The 15,658-nt window shown below is 35.3% G+C and overlaps 1 protein-coding gene across 2 annotated transcripts in view; it reads left to right on the forward strand.

Moving 5' to 3' along the window:
- Positions 1 to 15,658, forward strand: part of LOC114253583 (uncharacterized) — a 122,969-nt gene that overhangs the window by 98,844 nt on the left and 8,467 nt on the right. The window contains exons 1-2 of one of the 2 annotated variants that reach the window (XM_089735040.1): positions 7,153 to 7,280; positions 7,413 to 7,426. The exons of the other annotated variant lie outside the window; for it this stretch is intronic. The gene's annotated coding sequence lies outside the window, so the exon portion shown is untranslated. Of the gene's footprint in view, positions 1 to 7,152; positions 7,281 to 7,412; positions 7,427 to 15,658 lie in introns of those variants that run through there. 2 annotated transcript variants of the gene reach the window in all.

Genomic DNA, 15,658 nt, shown 5'->3' on the forward strand with positions numbered 1-15,658 from the left:
ACATCATAGACTGCATCGCAAGTGGCGACGTGGCTGGTCACTCGACGCCAGCTTCGTAACGGCCATGTAAAAATACCGACGCAAGGTCAAGGAACTGCATTAGATATCCGCTCGTTCCTTATAATCTTGCATCTAATAGCGTTCTTCTCAAATTCAAACCGTGAGCTGGTAATAAAAAAAAAAACAACTGACAACTGACTTAAAAAACGTCACGTTCTAGACAAAGGTACACAATAAAAATTGTTGGCAACACCTGAACTGTGACGTATTGTTTTGTACAATGATCAATAATATTGACTGTTATTCACGAAGGTATCTTATTCTGTTTAATACTGCTAAAGGCACATCGCAGTATCAAACCACCACGCCTTATTAATATCACGCTACATATTACAGTTTTACACACAAAACTAGATTTGAGGCGTGGACGTGCTCATTATAATTCGCTTGGTGGAAGAAAGCTATCGGATTGTGTCGTACTCAAGCCTGATTCGGTTCGACCTATGACATTCCGGATACGCAAAAATAGCGGCAGGACGCGTACAGGAATGTTAGGGGGAGCGATCAAAATGTCAGGTTAACATTTAGCAACTACCCACGTTGGGGTAAATTTAAATGTATCACGTTATGGAGCACCATCAACCCTATTAAAAGCATCGATTTGACTAGCGTAATAAGATTACTGATCAGTACGAAGACAGCGCGGTGACGTCATTCTGTTACACGGAATGCCGTTTACAAATAACATCGTTTCTCTGTAAACGGTAGTAACGCTTAAATTCGCGTTTGATGATATTTAATTAAACACAAAGATTATAGTAAAGTTAAAAAAATAAAAAAATACGTAAACAAACTTATGGTTTGTTGTTAGTAATCTGTGGACACATTATTGTGGACAATAAAAAAAAAACTCCAAATTTAAACAGAAACTGGTCCTGCTAGGTGGTTAACTAACTGTAATGTGAATGAACTGCCATGCCGCCGAGAGTAGCTATACCATTGTAAATATGGGTCGGCGGACAAGTTGCGTGCGGCCGAACTCGCGCCGAACACCGGCTACACCCGGTAATGAAATAAAAGTGTAACTGCACGCGCTTCGATAAACTACGTTATTTTCTTTCTTTGTTATTAAATATTAGCTGATCCGGCAGACTTCGTAGTGCCTCAATCGATAAATAAATGGCCTAAACTTTTGTGTAATAAAATAAACTTAAAACAAACAAAAGGAATACGTTCGACGGGGGGGACATCAAAGGGAAAACAAAATCGTTATTTTTATTTAATTCCGAGCATTTTCATATTTATCTACCTTTTAAACCTTCCCTGGTCTTCCACAAATAATTCAAGACCAAAATTACCCAAATCGGTTCAGCCGTTCTCGAGTTTTAGCGAGAATAACGAACAGCAATTCATTTTTATATATAGAGATTAAAGTCGCTCAATTATTCGATGCACTAGTGCTGTGACAGGAAAGGTAGATGGCAAACGTCCCAGAGGACGCAGTCCCACGAGATGGTCGGACCAAAAAGGATCTTCTCTGAACATCGACTTCCACAATGCCCTTCATGAAGCTAAGGATCGCAGCTGATGGAGGGAAATCGTACGGGAGAAACTGATGCAGCGGGGGAGTCACGGCCCTCAGTAATAAGGAACACGACGCCAGGAGGGAGGAGTGCCTTGACCTTCTTCAAACGAGGCTTGTGGAGAGTACTAGGCAGCGCTTTCCCTTTGCCCCTGACATTGCTGAAGTCCATTTGCGACTTAAATCATCATCAAATGGGCCGTATACTCGTCTGTCTACAAGGGCAATAAAAAAGAAAAGAAAATATTGCAATAGATCAGCAGGCGACCTTGCCGTTCGCTACTCGCACACGCTTCAAGTTGCCTCGTAATGTGAACGAAGCTATTTACTGATCTGCGTTGTATAATATAATCGGGTTTTTAACTGTCTTATGTAAAACGACAATCGAATTCGCAGCCCACTTCGAGAGGCCAATAATGTACGTATTGAATTGGAATCCTTTGAATGTGAACACATTAGCTACAGCTTGACAGCAGAACTGGTGTGATAGGAAACGAATCATTCGAGAGGATTAAGAGGCAATTTTTTTTAAATCAAATATTAACGCATCAGATATTTTTGTAAGCGAAACACTCGTAACCTAAATATTGAATCGGAAACTGATAAGCCGAGCAATTTAAACAACACAATAAATATAATTGTTCTCTTTGTTGATATCAATGTGTGGTGTGACTGGTGGTAGGGCCTCTTGTGAGTCCGCGCGGGTAGGTGCCCTGCCTATTTCTGCCGTGAAGCAGTAATGCGTTTCGGTTTGAAGGGTGGGGCAGCCGTTGTAACCATACTGAGATATTAGAACTAATATCTCAAGGTGAGTGTCGCATTTACGTTGTAAATGTGTATGAGCTCCAGTAACCACTTAACACAAGGTGGGCTGTGAGCTCGTCCACACACATAAGCAATAAAAAAAAAGTCTGCATTGAGCTGGCCGGTTCGAAATCCGAGCGTAAGGCGGGGCCGTTATGTAGGGAGGCCATTGCTCTGACGCTTTCCGAAAATTTTTGATTGCAAAAGCGGCGAGCATTGTCGCGAGGCTCCAGCCGCGAGCGGAAGTCGCGGTGAACGGTGCCTCGGCCTTGGAGCTCGGCCGCGCGAAGGTGAAAGTCTTGGCGGCCCGCAATTATTGAACCTCGACCCGCCATCCTCCTATTCAGGTTACAGCACACGCCGAATATGCTCCCTGACTTCCGCGTTCTAGCACCTGATACGCGACTTACTTTTTTTTTTTCCTTATGATAGCCTTGAGAGGCCATATCAGCATTACCTTATACCATATTATACTGGTGGTAGGACCTCTTGTGAGCCCGCGCCGGTAGGTACCACCACCTTGCCTATTCCTGCCGTAATACGTAATACGTTTCGGTTCGAAGGGCGGGGCAGCCGTTGTAACTATACTAAGACCTTAGAACTTATATCTCAAGGTGTGTGGCGCATTTACGCTGTAGATGTCTATGGGCTCCAGTAACCACTTAACAGCAAGTGGGCTGTGAGCTCGTTCACACATCGAAGCAATTAAAAAGAAGCCTAGAGTGTAGGTGAGCTCTCGGGGCTTAAACCTGAGGTGTTGCTAAGACTGGCCCTAGTAAGAGCAGTGTTTCGCAGAATCTACCACCGGATCGGAATTGCGACCCACTGAAAAGATCCGGCGAGAAATTCAGTGGGCTGTTTCTATGGGTTAATTTACTCGCCGAGCCCAGCGTCACAAGCGACGGGTTCGGCGAGGATGGTAACCAGTGCTTGAGGTACATAAAAGCACCATTAATGGATCGGGATTCGTAATAACGTGTTTAGGGCGACGTCGCCTGTTTACCATTCGGTCCACAGGATCGGGTATGTAATATACGCGACGATATTGATACAAAGATACGCAAAATTCGTCCTAATTTTTTTTAAATCTTACATATCAGCTGTCGATATAAAATACCTTTTTTTTAAACAGTCATACACAACGTATTAGTTAAACGGTGTCAAGTTTTGCATTGTTCCTAATTAAATTGTGTAAATAGTTTAAGGCCGCTTATATTTAGTGCATTATCAATTTATAAATAGTCTTAAATTATTAGTGTACACCTTCAAGCATGATTGAATGTGGCCATCTGAGGGTCGATGTAACATCTGTTCGTCGCAGTTTGGCTTTTATTCAAATTCAAATGTATTCGACGACACAACGCAATCTCTTTCGCCTTATGCAATCTTGGTATTTTCTTTACTAGATATGACACTGCTATATGACTTCCTAACTGCTACTTATCTGTCATACTAATACAAAGTGCAGTAGAAGGTCGTCAGTTCATTGAAGTAATTTAGAAATACAGTTTAGTATTAGCATCAACAATTCGATGTTTTTGATTGAACATAAATTAAGTTTACTGTATTGAAATATAGAATCTAAAGATTTTTTTTTGTTATGATATTTTTTCCAAATTTTCAACATCAAATGGCTCTCCTGTAAAGTTGCAAAAATGTTGGTTAAACCAAATAGTCATTCTTCATCACTCGATACATACACATATTTGTGGGGTACAACCGCTTGGATGCTTATAATGATGGATAAAGATACTGTCTATATCTCCCTCTCTCTATATTTAGTAAGTCCAGTATTTTTAATGCTTTTATGAGTGGCAAATTGAATTAAATGACGAACAAATAAAAGCAATGAGATTATTTTTATAAATTTTATCACGGCAGTTAAAGCAAATTTCAAAGTTCTATGTACAAATACATCATCGTCATCCGTGACTAAAATGACAACGGAGAACTGGTCACGTCGCGGTTTGTCTAAAATAATGAACGGTAAAAATGTTTTTTATTCGATTTCAATGAATTGAATAATAAAATCGATTAAAATTATGCAAATGGTATATAAATAAGTACTTGGTTCATTTTGGAAAAGACGCATGTATAAAATTTGATGTCCTTACATGTTTGCACATGATGCATATGTTTTTTGTTATTATTATGATTATTAGACAAAGCTATAGGGTTCTTCATTATTTAATTAGATTTCGTAAAATACTTATTGCCTATAATAATGTGAGACTAACATCGTTTACGAAGTGAGTGATAATGCTAGAAGCTAATAAGAAACTTAGCAGGATTGTTTTGTTTGTATTAATGTGTAATTAATTATTCATCATAATAAATTGTATAGAACACCCAAAATACCAATAAAGAGACGAAACATTTTAATCTCGGGTTCAGTAGCAATTATAAAAAAAATAAAAATTTTTTTGGTCACTTCCATAAAAAGGTTTTTTTTTCTCTCACAGACTGGTCACAGTCATCACAGCATGTATTTGCTTAGTTGCTGATTTTATAACCATCAGATTAAGTCAATTATAACCGGATTGAGTATGAAAGCGATACAGTGGATTTTGATTCACGCAACTCCAAATACTAATCTGTGCTTTGACATTTAATCGAATGGTTGAAAAATCAGCCAAAAGTAAGTTTTTATAGGGTTCTCGCAATCATGTATGATCAAAAAGTTTTAGTTTCCATGTTCCCAACACGTTCTAATAACGATTGGACGTCTGACGAATGAAAAACTTATCAATGAAACGAATGACAATGACAATGACTGTTAAAATGTTTTAGGCGATCAGAGATTTATCGCGTATCAAAATACATCTAATTCGAGAGGAACGTTTACAGGAAACAATGTAACAATACTAACTACTATTCATATCATAAACAACGAGCTTCACTTGTGCGCGTTACGTGAATTTTTCAATTAAAATTTCAGACTATTCTTTGAAGACTTTACTTTTTGTTGCCTTTACGGGTGATTGAGCTCATGGCTCGCTTATTTTAAAGTGATAAACGGAGCTCATAGACATCAAATGAGTGCCGCCTCACATCCTTTGACATTAGATTGAAGTCTCAATAACTTCCCACCCTTCAAATTGGGTTGCATCACTACTGGGCGGCAGAAATAGGTATGTTGGGTCATAGCAACTACCTGTTCGTCACAATACGCGTTGGTATTACGCAAATTTACAAATTTGGATATTCTTATTGCGAAGTTCTTTCTCCCTTCTTCGTGGAAGTCGTTCGTGTAAACTACCATCAGACACAGCCCACTGAGTTTCTCGCCGGCTCTTCTCAGTGGATCGCGTCTCCAATCCGACGGTAGATTCTGCGAAGCACGGCTCTTGCTAGGGTTCGTGTTAGCAACGTCGTCAGGTTTGAGCCCGGCGAGCTCACCTACTTGCTAAAGTTACGCTGAAATAGCCTCTCACGGCTCTCAGCTAGGTAGGAAAAAAAAGGTGTACAGATTTTATGCACGGATTCCCTTAGCAAAAGATACGAGTATACCACCCAATCTTTTGAGCTATGATGACTACAAAGATCTTATTAAAGTACTTGATGATTTTATGTCCTTCGGAACAATTACGATATGACAGCTAGCGATTGAGAAGAAAGAACAACTTATTTAACACTAAACATACCATAACGGGTCAAATAACCCATTTTGAACTTTTGCATTGAAAATGCGCGTATCATCTTATTGCTTTTGCGCATTTGACTTCAAGACTTTTTCTTACCAATTAATCTACAGTTATTATACAATTTTTTTTATTTTGTTTTGTTTAAGTTGAGTTATACTTGTCGTATACCATCATCTACCCGCTATGGTAGAAATAGCTACCAGTAAGTGTTGGTATGATTAGTGTTAAATACCGATTATGATAACAATAAATTATATTTTACTTTTAGGACTGTTATTCACAAATATTGTTGTTAGTTTTTTTTATTTTATTATTATTATTGCCCTTGTAGGCAGACGAGCACACGGCCCACTTGATGGTGAGTGGTTACCGTCGCCCATGGACTTCAGCAATGTCAGGGGCAGAGCCAAGCCGCTGCCTACCGCTTAATACTCTCCACAAGCCTCGTTTGAAGAAGGACATGTCATAGCGCTCGGGAAACACCGTGGAGGGGAGCTCATTCCATAGCCGGATGGTACGTGGCAAAAAAGATCTCTGGAAACACACTGTGGATGAACGTAGTGGCTCCAGGTAATATGGATGAACTCTACTCCGGTGGCGGGCGGTGCGATTTTTTTGTGGATACTCGAACAATATTTATTGTTACTTAATTATGTTTTGTATTTGAATAGTCCACGTGGTTAATATAATCCTCCAGCTTTGGATGGCGATTGAGTTATAGGCAAGATGGATTTATTCGGTAAACCCTAAGTAGTTAGCAACTGGTACATTTTATTAAAAAAGAAACTCGCCATTTAAAATCAAAATAACCGTAACGAAAGAACTAGGGAAAATAGACAAAAAATGTAATCATTAACGTTCATAACTTTTAGAGTTGAAAGTCCATTTAAAATAGCAAAGGAAAGTTGAATTCATTGTTTCAAGGCACGTAATGGAATCACGATATTAAAAAAAAGGGTCACGAAAACTGGCACCCTATAAATAAAAATTATCAAAAAGGCACACGGATTACAGTGAGGATAATGAGGTATCCTTTGCAAAGGAGCATCCGAAGCCCGCCTGCGCGCCCTCTGTAAATCACCAGAACTTATGTATGGTGTGGAACATTTGAGGCCAGAAGAGCAGTTCGGCGTGCGAAGCCGTCGCTGGCACACGTGTCGGACCCGTCCCGTCCCCCTCAGTTATGTAGTGCTGCTCCGCTGTTTGGACAAGTGCTAAGTTGATCGTTTCATGCGATACAGCTCGTTGAGGTTGGCATTATGTTTAATATGAACGTTTCGAGTTATTCAGTGATGTTACATTTTTGAAACCGTTCGAATTTTAAGTGACATTTTTTTTTTAAAAGTGATTCTAATTATTATTTTTCTGTGGATTTCACATAGGACTTAATTGCAAGGTAATTTTTGAATTTTTATATTCATATTTTTTTTTTTCGTTTTTAATTTTTTCGCTTGTGTTATCTGTGTGATTTATATTTATCTGTGACCTCGAATGTTAACTTCAATGATTTCTAACAAATCTGGCGCCAAAATATATTATGTTTTATCCGTTGCGTGGGTACATTTTTTGTTCCTTATTTTTTTACTTACAAATTACTTATTAAGCAAATTGATAAATATATAGGAACTGCTGTCTTTTACACATATAAAATAAGAAATAAAGAATTATATACCAAAAGTGTAAGATTGGTACTATTTTACTATTTTTATATTAATTAGAAAAAAATTAAGTACCTCCACATAACGTATTTTTAATAAATGCTTAGATACGTAAATGAATTGGTTTGAAAGAAGATAATCCAGCATTATTATTCATAACAACTTTTGTAGGTAAAAATTATAATTTAAATTCTTATCAACTAAATACATTAGTGTCGCTACTTTTGTTTCGAAGTGCTGTACAAACTAATATACAGTTTCTTTGTATTCAATCAAAGTAAAATAGTACATGACAAAGATATCTGAATTATTCGATTGACGCTTGGCTTAGACGATTAACTAATTGTTTAAAAATGATATTTTTCAATTTCTACCTGACCAAGCCCTTTTGTTCACTGCGCATATTGCGGTCTCTATCGTTTTCGCGCGTCAGAGCGAGACGGGAGATTACTGATTCGAATCGGAGCTTTCAGAATAGGGACACTTTTATTAAACTTGCTTTTGGTGTACTTTGACGATATTTTCATAGTCTGACTTGATTTGCTTAATTCGTATTATTCGCTACGTTTAAAAAATAAATTGGATTTTTAAAAGATGGCGGCTGCTTATGTTTTTTTATTATGTTGTTATGTGCATTCCAGATTGACCATTAAGTATCTACGTAAAATGTCGTTGACTTTGCTTCTACAAAAAAAAAAGAGAAATATGTAATAGATAATATTTTTTTTTACATTCATATAATATTTTTATTTTAGTCGCAAAACATGGGTATTGAATTTTAATCGTTCACATTTAGCATAAATTATAAATCGTTAATTTCATTCGAATCCAATTATATTTTTTTGTTGCAAAAACTGTGCAAAAACGACTGCGAAAGTATGATTGCCGCCAGCTAACGTGGTAATTTACTCGAGATATAGCTTTGATGTTTTACTAAATATGAAAATGATGAAGATCTAACGAACCTAAACTGATTTATTTTTATTTTCTTTGACATCTCCAATGTTCAATACATGATATCGACAATTGAAAGGCAAACGTGACTAAGCGCCAATAACTGCTTTGTACATAAATGATAGGCAATACCTATATTCAATGCGCAAAAAAAATATATTTCTAGGTCTATTAAAATCATTTCAATCCTACAGCTAGATTCGCTAAAATAAAATTTTTTCAGGTATTTCACATGTATATTTTAAATTAATTTCAACTTTAAATTAGTCTACTGTAAAGTTCACGCATTGTCGCTTAGTCACATTTGCCTTTCAAGCGTCGATATGTACAACTTCAATCACTCTACATCTATTAGAAGCCATATTATTAATACAGTAATATAAGACTCTACAGTAATATATTTTTTGAAACAAATTTCAAAAACTTAATAAAGTCACTTTCTAACTTATCGCCCGCATAAGCTATGTAAGTTTAATAAGAAGACCGTTTTCTTTATATTTCTTCGCATAATTTGTAATGATTCCTTTTTAAATTCACGATTCTGGCTAACAATTAACAAAAACTCGGTAATTAAAACAGAATCCATTGGTTTATTGTTTCGTGAAAAAACAAAAAAAAACAAAACCTTTTTTCGCTTTAACAAAATAATCTTTCTAAAGGATTTTATATGTGCTTTGTAATGTAACCTTGGGATGGCCAAGCTTTTTATTACACTCTCAGTCTGAATACAAACCGACTTATTTTCATACGAACATGGCTGGTAGTAATTTTCAAATTTTGTTTTTTCTGAAAACAAACAAAAATGGTTATTTAAAAAGGATTTAAGTACCTATCGAAAAAAAAACCCTTTATACATTGAAAAGTCGGTACCGTTTTAAGAGGACCTAATTTTTTTTATTGGTTTGTAAAAACTTTCAATGCGCAAGAATCTTCAATCGAGGCTTGTTGAGAATACTTGACGGTAGGCAGCGGCTTGGCTCTGCTCCTGGCATTGCCGAAGTCTATGGGCGATGGTAACCACTCACCATCAGGTGGGCCGTATGCTCGTCTGCCTACACGGGCAAAAAAAAAATCCTAAATAGACGAAAGAGGAAAAGATATAAAAAAATAAAAAAGAGTAACTTGTGCCTTACCAAGAAAAAAATGTTTATATACCATAGAACCCAAAAACACAATATATATTATCATTGACATAATAATTACGGATAAGCTTATAATCCATTTAATCAGGTGACAGTTCCAACTGTCACTGATTTAAACATTAATGAATCGTTAACAACGATAGAGAATACTAAAGGTGTAAGTTAATTACAAAAGTCTTAACATAGTCTCTTGGAAATGTTAATTCTAAAAATGTTAATGAAGACACCTTGATTGTAGTGTGATTTTAAGAGAACTAACTACTAATCGCGAACGTAGTCAAACAATTTCCTATTTTTTTCTTAAATGAGAAGCAATCATGCAATATTAAATTTATTTAACAAATAATTGAAGCAAAATATGGTAAACAAACAAACAGTAGACGGTTAAACGAGCTCACAGCCTATTCGATGCTAAGTGATTGTCAGAGTTCATATAAATGTCGAACTCTTCTTTTACGTAACATATCATAAAGCTTATCAACAAAATTTATGTCTGCGGTAATTAAATATATATTAGTTACAGGCAATGAATGTCATTGCGTAATAATGTGACGCTGTAATTATAAAAGTTTATTAAGATGCAATTCATTTCCATTCAGCATTGTTTTAATAAAACAAATGAATTATCAAACATCCGTTGATTTTTGGTTACTTCATAACATTTTTAATTAATTATTTAAATTCTTAATTATATTTTAGAAATATCACATTGGAAAATAAAACATAAGTACAGATATATCTGTACTTAAAAATACTTATTACTATAGTAATACTTAATGCATTTAAGTAGAGTTCAGCAAAAAAAATATTGATTATTTTCTTGAATTTTTTTTGTACTTATACAGACGACTCAAGTTTTTTATTTACATATTGGTCTAGCAGAAAATTTAAAATTTATTGTAATACATATTCCGATAAATCACAGTACATTTGTCGTCCTTTTTACGTTAGGCGAAATGAGTCCTAAACAAGAAAGGGACGGCAATATACCCGAAGAATTGTCTATAAATCTCGCCACTAACCCAGCCACGCCTACGAGCCGACCAAGACAGAACGTTAATGTGTGTTTAGTTGTTTACAGAATTTCTGTACTTGTTAGCACTGTTTGTTTATAATAAACAACTTCAGTCACATTTGCATCACTGGTTAATTGAAAATCAAGAGCAGTACATATATTTTTAGTGAGGTTTATTACATTTCGATGGACTTAATTACAAATAGGAAAAATACATATCGTCGCTGTCAAACCAAAATCTGCTATGTGCAAAAACTCTATTTTGAATTAACGAGTAAAAACTTTTTCGTATAAAATTTTATATGAAGGTGAATTTTTAAGAACTATATCAAATGAAAGCTATAGATAAATATTAAAGGTATAGACCATAACAGTTTTTTTTATACGGCAGATAGGGCTGTGAACTATACGAAAAGGTCAAAAAATATAAATCTCAAAAAGTGCACATAGCAGATTTTGGTTTGATTTTAATGTTCAATAAAGAGAATTTTGGACCAAGATGCTTTATAAAACTCTCAAACATGATGATAATATTACCAGCAAATTTTCCAATTACTTCTCCTCTTAAAACCTACAAATAGATATTCCACCAATAATTTCAATAAGCTTGTAACAATATCAATAAAAATGTGAATATTTAAACAATTTTACATACTAAGGCATCTCTTTAAATTTAATTATTATGTTAATTGATATGTTCTCGTACAATACTGAGTATTACGTTAATAAATACTACAGTTATCTACTTTAATCACAAGACAGAAACTTAATCCCGTTTGAAACACTCAAAGTGCCGAAGAATTCCGCTTCGGATCCGACAGTGGTATTTACATTGTCAAACGATTGTAACACATGTCATCGAGTTAATTGTTAGTTGTTTTACATTGTAAAAGCAATATTAATGATGTAACCACAAACAAAATAAGATATTTAGTAAAATTGAGGGCCTACTCACTGTAAGAATACTAATTTTTAGACTAATCGAGTTCCAATTAAAACTAACCAATATATTTTGTGTGTGTATTTAGATGTTTAAATATCATAATTAAACATTGACTTTTACTTAGTTTTATCATGATGATACGAAAACAAAATATCGTGGAAATTTTTCAATTTTATTTATCTGAATAATGTATATTAATAAATAGAATAAATCATACTCTACTCTGTATGAGTACCAATGAAGTAGGCTAGTTTATCGAAATGCGCCATCTATCGCGCGATGACGGCACTATGCCGAAAAATTTCCACGAAGTGCCCCAACTCAAATTTCAAGACATCAGAATAAACCATGTTCGTAGACAGTGATCAAATCAAACCTAGTTAAATTCGTTTTGATATACATTACGCTCCAGTGAAAAAAAAAAAAAAAACGATTAAGGTTTTAAATACGCCCGATCCATTTGTTGAATCTGTAAAAGTGTCATGGCGTACGTTGATGGCGGTTCAAATCGTTTCTGAAGTATTCACAACAACAACTAGCTTCATCATAATTTGTAGCGTAGATTATGCTTTGCTGTACATAAATATAAAATTAAAACAAATGCATAACGTTAAAGACGTAAATTCGTACAATGAGCGGTCTATTTGCTTGGCTTGTTGGACAACTAAAGTGGCGGATGAAAGGCGATTGCATGCAGCAGAGATGCGAATGTTGCGATGGATGTGTGGAGTAACGAGAATGGATAGAATACGGAATGAATATGTCAGAGGAAGTCTGAAAGTGGCACCTGTGACAGAGAAGCTGAGAAATGCACGTTTGGGATGGTATGGACATATGATGAGATGAAATGAAAATGAGGTTGGTAAGAGAATGTTAACTATGAATGTGGAAGGATATAGAGGAAGAGGTAGACTGGGTAAGAGCGGAGTGAGCGAAGAAATAGTATATAATGAGTATGAAAGGAGAAAACATGTTACGCCGACCCCAGGTGACTGGGAGAAGGGCAGGATAATGATGATGATGATGATGATGACGGTCTTTTTGCTAAGAGCGATCGTCTTCCGAACGACATCGGGTGGATATGAATAATCGAAGGAAATAAACTAATCGCGGTGTACTTGCCGATTAAAAAAAAGCACATAAATAATATAATAATAAATAACATAACTCATTTTTAAAAAATACATATAATCAATTCAAGGTTCATTCCAATGCGATGCACACTTTAAGAATATAATGAAGAACAAAAGAAAAAAATGTTGCACTTAGTAAGATTAGAATTATTTAATAAAAAAATATTATAAGTGCATCTAGTTTAGAATAATATATAGTATTAATTAATTATAATATGACTCAAGTTGACTACATTATCATAGAATCTAATTTTAATTGCGATACGGAAAACTTTACATATCTACAAAAAAAACGGCAACGTAAACAAATAAATAAAAAAAACATGTAACTAAAACATTTCGAATGTTTCATCTATTTTTTAATCATTATTTCATACTATTTAATTTAAAGGTGATGCTTAATTAAAAGAAAACCTTCTTCCCCATTTTAATCTTTGACTTTCAGATGGGTTAATAAATAACATGCTCGGTTTCTTTCGTTGGCTGATAACATTTTTGTTGGAATAACATTTCGGAGAGTACCTAATTATACGTTCCGGTTCGAGAGGCAAAAAGTCAGTAGTTAGTGTGCTTAGTGCGAGTTTTTTAACGTTCTCGTTAGCGTAAAAGTAAATCAAATTTGTATTGCAGTTGGAACAGCGCCCCTAGCGGAAAACGTAGCGAAACGTTCCAACTCCATACAAATTTGATTTAACGTTTACGCTATCGAGAACGTTAAAAAACTCACACTAAGCACACAGTACGCCGCCGCTTCTTCTGCTTTTTCGTCACCTTATTCTACTAGGTGAGGTCGGCACAGCTAATTTTTCTCTTCTTAGGGCTAGTGTTAGCAAATTATGTCAGTTAAAGCATCCAATAACATCGAATATAGTCACTGTTGATTTGTCAATTGTGAATATGCACGTATAGGTACTACCATTATCCTGTCTATATCTGCCGCGAAATAGACATCCGAAAAAGCACTATAGTCGTTTTTCTAATTTCTCTTCTGGTGTCTAAAAGATTGTGCTGATATTCTGGCTGGAAGGGCGGTATTAATGCTAGTGATTGGTAGCCTTTTGTTCTATTGACATTGCCCATAGCATGGCTGACAGTTATGTATAAAATACCTACTCGTCTAGTTGTTGTGGCAAATTCGCCAGAATTTCATCCATCCATCCATCGTCATCAATTATTAAATGGAACAAAGAATTTGACGAATACATAGATGCAAATTCACGTGGCGTAAAATAATAATTTATGTGTACCGCCGTCGAACGAATAATATTTAATTACAGATAAACGATATTCGAACGTCTTATCATATCTGTTCTGATATCACCGCAATGTTAGATAAAGATTGTAGGAAAAATGTGAAAATTAAACATACGACAACGTCTTTTTTTTAATATGAAAGCAAAGGGAATTAATTCCATGTAAATAACTTTTATGACGTCTCAAGAAAATCTAGGGTGGTCCGCTATAGAATAAATTTTATTTGTGTTAAAAAGATTATATTTTTATCATAATCTGAAGTTTTTTGTTACACTCAATAATAACACATCAACCATGAGTGCTTCCATGAAGTTCTTTCACTTGTATATCTTAAAACTATAATTTTAGTCGGATTTTCTCACTGGGTCGCGATTCCGATCCGGTAGTAGACTCAGCGAAGCATTGCACTTGCTGGGGCTATTGAGTCTCCAAGCTGAGGCCCGTGAGCCCACTTTCAGGTTCGGTGAAGCTTCTGCTATTTGCTACAGCAATAGGTAGAGAAAAAAAGACATTTTTGGCTGCCATTATAGCCATGGCATAATGCACAACCAAAACTCATTTAAATCAATTTTAAGACATTTTAAATAATATAATTATTATTATTGCGTAGTCAGTTTTCCAGACCAGACCAGACGCTTAACTTGCAAATTTAGTACCATCTCTTGAAATCCGACCATGCTCCGCCGTGACAGTAGCTAGCTATTCTATATAATTAATACGTGAAGCAAAAACGTTGTACTCCTTTTTACGACAATTGCGCGGACGGAGGAGTATGAAATTTCCCACACTTATAGAGAATATAGAGAAGGAGTGCAGAATATTTTTTTTTTAAATTATGCATAAAAAAAGCGAAAATCAATGAAAAAAGATAATTCCACACACTACCGTGTATTTGACACACACACGCATGCATACTATTTGTTTATTGTCAAACTTTTCTTATTGCTTATAGTCTGTGGTCAAATTGAGAATAGATTAAATATTGTTTGTCTTTATTAATATTTGTCTAAAGTGTAGTCTTGGCAGAATCTGTGATTAAAGAATTATAATAGTGTACAAACTTATAATTTCACTTAATTATGGTCGAATTTTGGCTACCGGGGGACCACTAGTTCTAAAAATACAGGTAACCCTCCTATAACACGGAAGATATGTTCCTAAAAACTCCCGTGTTGTGCAAAATCGTGTTAAATGAGACTAGAAGCCAGTAGTACAAAAAGGAGAGTAATTTTTCCGAATGAAACATCTCAACTATGCCTGTATGTATTTTTTTACCTATTATACCTACATAAAAAAATAAGCAGTAAAATTTCGATTATTCCTATATATTGTGTGTTCATAGTGCCTAATGGAATTTTGTAAATCATTTTAAACAAAAACCTCGTTATCGTGTTGTACAAGTATCGTGTAATAAGCGAGTCTTGGGAATTTTTCTTTTCGTGTTAGAGTGGAATCGTGTTGTAAAATACCGCGTTGTAGCAGAATCACCTTTGCGCATATTTCTTCAGATTAAACGGGCACCACCTGCC

This window comes from Bombyx mandarina, chromosome 18 (genome assembly GCF_030267445.1).
Source record: "Bombyx mandarina strain Sakado chromosome 18, ASM3026744v2".
Classification (NCBI taxonomy): Eukaryota; Metazoa; Arthropoda; class Insecta; order Lepidoptera; family Bombycidae; genus Bombyx; species Bombyx mandarina.